The sequence below is a fragment of the Seriola lalandi genome, unplaced genomic scaffold, assembly GCF_002814215.2.
Source record: "Seriola lalandi dorsalis isolate HSWRI2012SDOR001 ecotype SW California unplaced genomic scaffold, Sedor1 jcf7180002054945, whole genome shotgun sequence".
Taxonomy (NCBI): domain Eukaryota; kingdom Metazoa; phylum Chordata; class Actinopteri; order Carangiformes; family Carangidae; genus Seriola; species Seriola lalandi.
The window spans coordinates 390,903-396,743 of record NW_019525496.1 but is presented as its reverse complement, the minus strand read 5'-3'; the positions used below and the strand labels follow the sequence as shown (position 1 = coordinate 396,743).

Sequence of the window (5,841 nt, the reverse complement as noted above, 5' to 3'; positions counted from 1 at the left end):
CTCCAGATGAAGAGATTTAGATTTTATCTATCAGATTGATTATTTTGTATTTAAAATGAAAGATTAATTATATTTTACTATCGAATCATAAAGTGATATCTTACATGAGCACTTCTTTCCTCCTGTATGAACTGTATCGTACGTCAAAAGCAAATTTCATCCTCAAACTGTTGAAGAGTTTGCTGTAAAAATACATATTAAATATCATGTGACTCTCAGGGCAGCCGTGGTTCTCAGTGATCCTCAGGATATATATTATATTATATTATATTTTTTATTATTTACTATCCACTGTGTTATTAGTGAACTTTCTGCAAACAGACCCACGATGTAGCTGCCATCAGAGATAGTTTAATTTAAGTTCATTTAATAATTTAAGTTATAAATTAGAATCATTTTCTGTTTGGATAAAATATTGATTTTGTTTATTAACATGATTATTAGTTAGAATACACGTGAAACATACATGAAAAAGGAGCTGTGTAATATTTGATAGCGGAACTCTTTGCATTGTTGTGGGTTGGGTTTTTGGTTAGTTGCGCTCTGAGCAGGATCACGGGTGAAAGGGTTCGGTTCTTCAGAGAGGATGGAAAAAGGTTTCTCACTGTGTTAAGTGTATGAAGCTGAATGAAGACTCAAAAGGCGGGAGGTTCCTTTAGTTCACGTGGCCAATGAGGTTTGCAAGTCTATTTTATTTCTATATGTTTGTAATTATTGAGTTCACGTGGTAACTGCATGTTACCTTACCGAAGCTTCAATGCTAATTATTTATAATACCCTCAAGTTTCTGAAGCTCAGAGTGAGCTGCTCCACCGTCGCCATCTTGGCAGTGTCTGACTCCGCCCCCTAACTCCCAGCTAATCAGAGAGAGAGGGATCAGGAAGTAGATCAAAATTGGCTCTGCAGAGGAAAAGTTTGACTGTTGCCATGGTAACCGTAGCAGGCAACTAAACACACAACAAAGCTGCTTCCTGCCACCAGGAGAGACGGTGTGTGTGTTGACCAACGCAGCCGGTTCTCCTGCTTCATTTACACGACATCATACATTCACTTTGACACTGACTCTGAATCAGTTTAAACCAGAGTTTGGATTACCCTGTGCTGGGGGGTGGGGCTTCTGCATGGGAAGTAAACTTGTGGACAGTTATATGAGGACAATTATTGATCGGTCTAGCTCTAATTATTGATTGGTCTGACCAACCTGTGAGCATCAAGGTTTTACTTTATGAAGAGGCTGTAAAGCTCACTGCTCAGCTGCCTGTCACTTATTGGTTAGGATGCTTTTGTAAATGATTCAAGGTGCTGACCCTTGACCCCTGTGAAGTCAGAGAGGTCAGAGGTTTCATTTGAGTAAAACCTGAGAGATGTGTATAAGAGACAGTCTCATCTCTCTGTGGACTTGTGCTGCCTCCTGCTGGACGACAGAGGCACTGCATGAGAAGAGGAATATTTGTGATGAACTCAGACTGACAAGAGGGAAAACAACTTATTACTGCCTCAAGATAACAACTCACCTGCTCCACAGACGCTCACAGGGAGCGATAAATGTCATCCGTCCATTAGCTCCTCCCACTCACTTCAGCTTCCTTCCTGTGGAGGAGGTGGGCCGCCCTCAGGCTGTTGCCCCTCTCTGTTCACCTGGTCCACATGAGCCTGACACATCAGCTTCAGTCTGCAACACACACACACAATTATATCATCACTTTTCTTATCCAATTAAGACTATGAGGACAAGATTAACCTGCCATTTTTAAAGAGATGGTCTGATAAACTCTTTAATAAATGTCAAGGTTTCAACATGAATTGTCGATTAAGTGCAGGTGATTGTGAAATATTACCTGTATATGTGAAATATTACCTGTATATGTGAAATATTACCTGTATATGTGCTGAGCTGAGGAACTAAGATTACTAAGATTGTGTCCATCCACACAGAACAAGATAAAATCATCAAGTGTCGTCACAAACTGTAACTGAACCCAGTGGAAAAACAGGCTCAACAGGTTCACACACAAAACCCTGAGGTCAAGAGAATTATAAAATATAAAAACACTGAATAGTACTGCCAGTAAAAAGTACAAAAATCAGCCATTTCCAAAACATTGCTAAATGATGGAGTAATAAAATAAATATATAATCTTTCTTGGGAAAATATAATATGTTACCTAATAATCTATTTATTTATACTTACAAGTAACAAGTGCATTTTCAAATTCATATCCTTACATATTTCTTTACATATTATTATTTTATATATATACTAGTGTAAGGACATATTTTTGTATTTTCTGTATATCATTTATCTTTATAATCTACTTCTTATCCTCTATTCTTTGCTGAGGGAGCAACTGTAACTCAATCTAATTTCCCCCTGGGGATCAATAAAGTATTCTGATTGTGATTATTCCGATAAGGTCAAAATAGCTCTGCTGCAAAAAAGCTCTCAAGCTTCATTTATTTTGTGATGTTTGATGCCGCAGGACCAAAGAACATATAGATGATAGAACTGTTTTAATGCTACACAGAATTAAAATGTGGTTGTGAGAAAGTGATTTTTGAATTTTTGAAAATTAAAGATTCTTTGTTTGAGTTAAAAAAAAAATATATATATATATATATATATATTATTGATTAGATACTGTAAAACATTCTTCAGCTATTTACATGGACACATTAAATTATTCTGATGGTTTGTTGTTCAATTCAACAAATTCAACACAATCCAGTGAATAAAATAAAATAATAAAAAAAACTGTTGAGGCTCAGAATACACATACAGATAATTACTAAAATAAATCAACTAATAAAGCTTAAAAAATTCAAAACTAAAAAAGAATCAGTGTTATTTTGATGCGGGTTGTGCTGTTAGCGTCTTCCGGTTAGCATCTTCCGGTTAGCTTCTTCACCGTCTTAAACTGTTGAACAGTTTCAGAGTCTAATCTTTGTTTGTGTCAATAAAGTGTTTGGACAATAAAGTTTGTACAGGACCTGATTCTGCAGCACGTTCACCTTCAGCTGCCCTAATGTTACAGCTGCTTTTATGTTCAGCTGCTCAACTAACTTCTGCTAGCATGTTAGCTAAAGTTAGCGGTTAGCAGCTAGCACCTGTTCTCCCGCCTCCTTCTCCAGTTCACACACCTGGACTAAAACAAGGACTGACTGAGAGAGCGTCAGGTGAGGTGACAAGCTCAGGCCGGTGTCACAAAGCGGGAGCAGCTCCATTATTAGTTTCCGTTCATTTTTACACTTTTTCACCGAGGTACAGCTCAAAGAAGCCCGGGGCCCTGCACCTGCTGCACGGCTCACCTGCTGCCGGAAGAACCGGCTCACAGGTGCGCGAGCTCCACCTGCTGGACTGGAGTCTGAATTGGAGGAGGGCGGGTTCTATTTTTAAGATGCTTATCATTTTTTAATTAAACATTTCTGTGTTATGATACTTTATTATTAAGATTTCAACCATTTTAAATAATTTAAAACCTCACCAAAGTTCAGAGGGATTTTATTTTGCTCTTTCTATTTCACTGGTTGGTGGTTAACTTTCAGATTCTCCACAAAATCTGTCTCCATAATTTCTTATATGATAGTTTGTCATCACATAGGGACACACTTTTACTTTTGCTAACAGTACTCCGGTACTTTTACTTCTTACATAAAAAAATACTTTCAATTCAATCATCTTGTATTAATTAAGGAGGAGATTAAAGCAAACGCGAGATCATTTAAAGCTCCTGTGAGTAGAATTTGTAAATGTAGTAAAAATATTACTCACTGTCCACAAATCATCTTTCAATATTTTGGGTCTGCTGCATAATAATTCTTTAATATCATGTTCACATCTGCAGGTAATAATGGCTGCTGATAAATTCTGTCTTCGCTCTCTGGCTGATGGCGTCAGGAAGGTCGACCTGCTGCAGCCGGAACCTCCTCTCCATGTTGAGTTTGGCCGAGCTCAGATTAGCGACAAACCGGTCGACGGAGGACAGAAAGGAGCGGACGTCTGGACGGGACGCTCCCTCCTCCGCTGAGCCCCACGTCTGGACTCAGAGTAAAAACACGGGTTCAAATCATGAAGCAGCTAAAGCCTGGCGTCATCATCTCAGCTTCCTGTCCGACAGTCGGCACAGAGCTCGTCTCTGAATCCAAACACAACCAGCTCACCTGCTGCCTTAATTCAGAAGCATCTTACTTTGGGTTTGTGACGGCCACACCTGCAGCTGACTGACGTGTGTTAAAAGTTTGTGTGAAGTTTAGTTGAAATCTTTTATGGACTCAGAAGCTTTCTTAATAAATAAATGACTCTCTTCATTTTTGGGGTAAATAAAAGCCTGTTTTTTAGCTCGTTCCTTCTCCTTTCAGGTGTCGTTCAGGTGAATGGACGTACCTGCTGTGACATGAGGGCCGGTATCATGATGCGAGACAGCAGAGTTTCCAGACTGTTCAGGATGCTGCCGTCACTGCAGTCCAACATGCCGAAGTTCACCTCCTGCAAACACAGCATGAAGACGTCACACAGGTAGGTCACAGGTGCATCCTGCAGGCTCCGCCCTCTCTGGCTGAACTCATCATAAAGACAGTGAGGTGTGATCACGGACTTGCTGCACGTTAGCGGTGGTTATCGCCTTGTCAGTGGTTCTCAGGAAGAACAGACACTTCTCCAGTAAAGGCTGGAAAAACAGAAAGAGACGATGTTCAGCTTCATGTTTATTCAGAAACTGAACCTTAAAACCAGCCGTCAGGACTTCTGGAACTTTGTGATGTCACAACAAAGCAGTCACCAAGCCCCGCCCACCTGGACCCACCATCCAAACCTTGCAGGATTTGGTTTCTCTGAGTGTTAATCTGTTTATTCAGCGTTTCAGATACTGATAAACTAAACTTTTACCTGAATTTAGAAATGCTTTAACACTGTAGCTTGTAGCTCAAGCTCGTCTCTGTGAGAGACAGGAAATGGAAAGTATTTCAGGTTGTGTAATGTATTGTAAGCTGAAGTTGTTTTGTATCACCTCGCTAACCACCAAACAAATCAGCGCTCAGGATTTTCTCCCATAGCAACACAACACAGACTCAGAGAGTCAGGTATCAGTCAACACGTGCACAGAGCTGACTGACTCAGTGAAGTTGCATGATGACTGTGTTGTCTTGTCCTCACGCTGTTGCATCATCTGGTATTAAACAAAAAGATGCAACACAAACCAAAGATTACTGATCTACCTCGGAGCTCCCTGTGGTGACGAAGAGTTTCCTCTGAGCCACAGCTGAGGCCGCGGCGTCCACAGAGGAGGAACGACTGGACGACAGATTCTGGGGACAAAAACATAGAAGAGACAGAAATTTGGATATAATATAGATATATAACATATATAGTCAGGGAGGAATAATGAGTACAGGATGATGAAAGGAAGACAGGATGCAGAAGCTGATTTCAGAAAAGAGAGACCAGAGACAGAGAAAAGGCGCCATTGTGAACAGATTTAATATCAACTGAAACATATTTTAAGGTGAGAAAAGTTACCTGCTTCACATCCTGATAGAAGAAAATCAGCTTCTTGGATCCGTTCGCAGCAAAGAAATCATGGACGAGACTGAACTGGAAGAATCAGACATGAAAGACCCAGAGATCAAACACAGAGAGTTTCTAGTTTCTAGTTTCAGAGCCGGACTGTGATGCTACCTTGTCATCAGAGGTGATGGCGTCCTCCACCTCCGCCTCCCCCAGCGTCGCGGCGTCTGCCAACCTGCTGATCAAGTACTTGTGTCGGGCGTCCAGCTTCCCTCGTCTCTCCTCCTTCATGGCTCTCACCTGCTTCGCTATCTCTCTCCTCGCCTCATTGGACAGCAGCA

At 40.7% G+C, this 5,841-nt stretch overlaps 1 protein-coding gene and 1 long non-coding RNA gene across 2 annotated transcripts in view; both read right to left on the bottom strand.

Moving 5' to 3' along the window:
- Nucleotides 1–5,841, bottom strand: part of LOC111644959 (uncharacterized) — an 80,064-nt gene that overhangs the window by 19,501 nt on the left and 54,722 nt on the right. The gene's annotated exons all lie outside the window — the stretch shown is intronic.
- On the bottom strand, nucleotides 1,376–3,320 carry LOC111644879 (uncharacterized). The gene is made up of 3 exons (XR_002759823.2): nucleotides 3,139–3,320; nucleotides 1,515–1,672; nucleotides 1,376–1,430 (listed from the first exon to the last, which is right to left on the bottom strand). It is a non-coding gene; the product is annotated as an uncharacterized LOC111644879 (long non-coding RNA).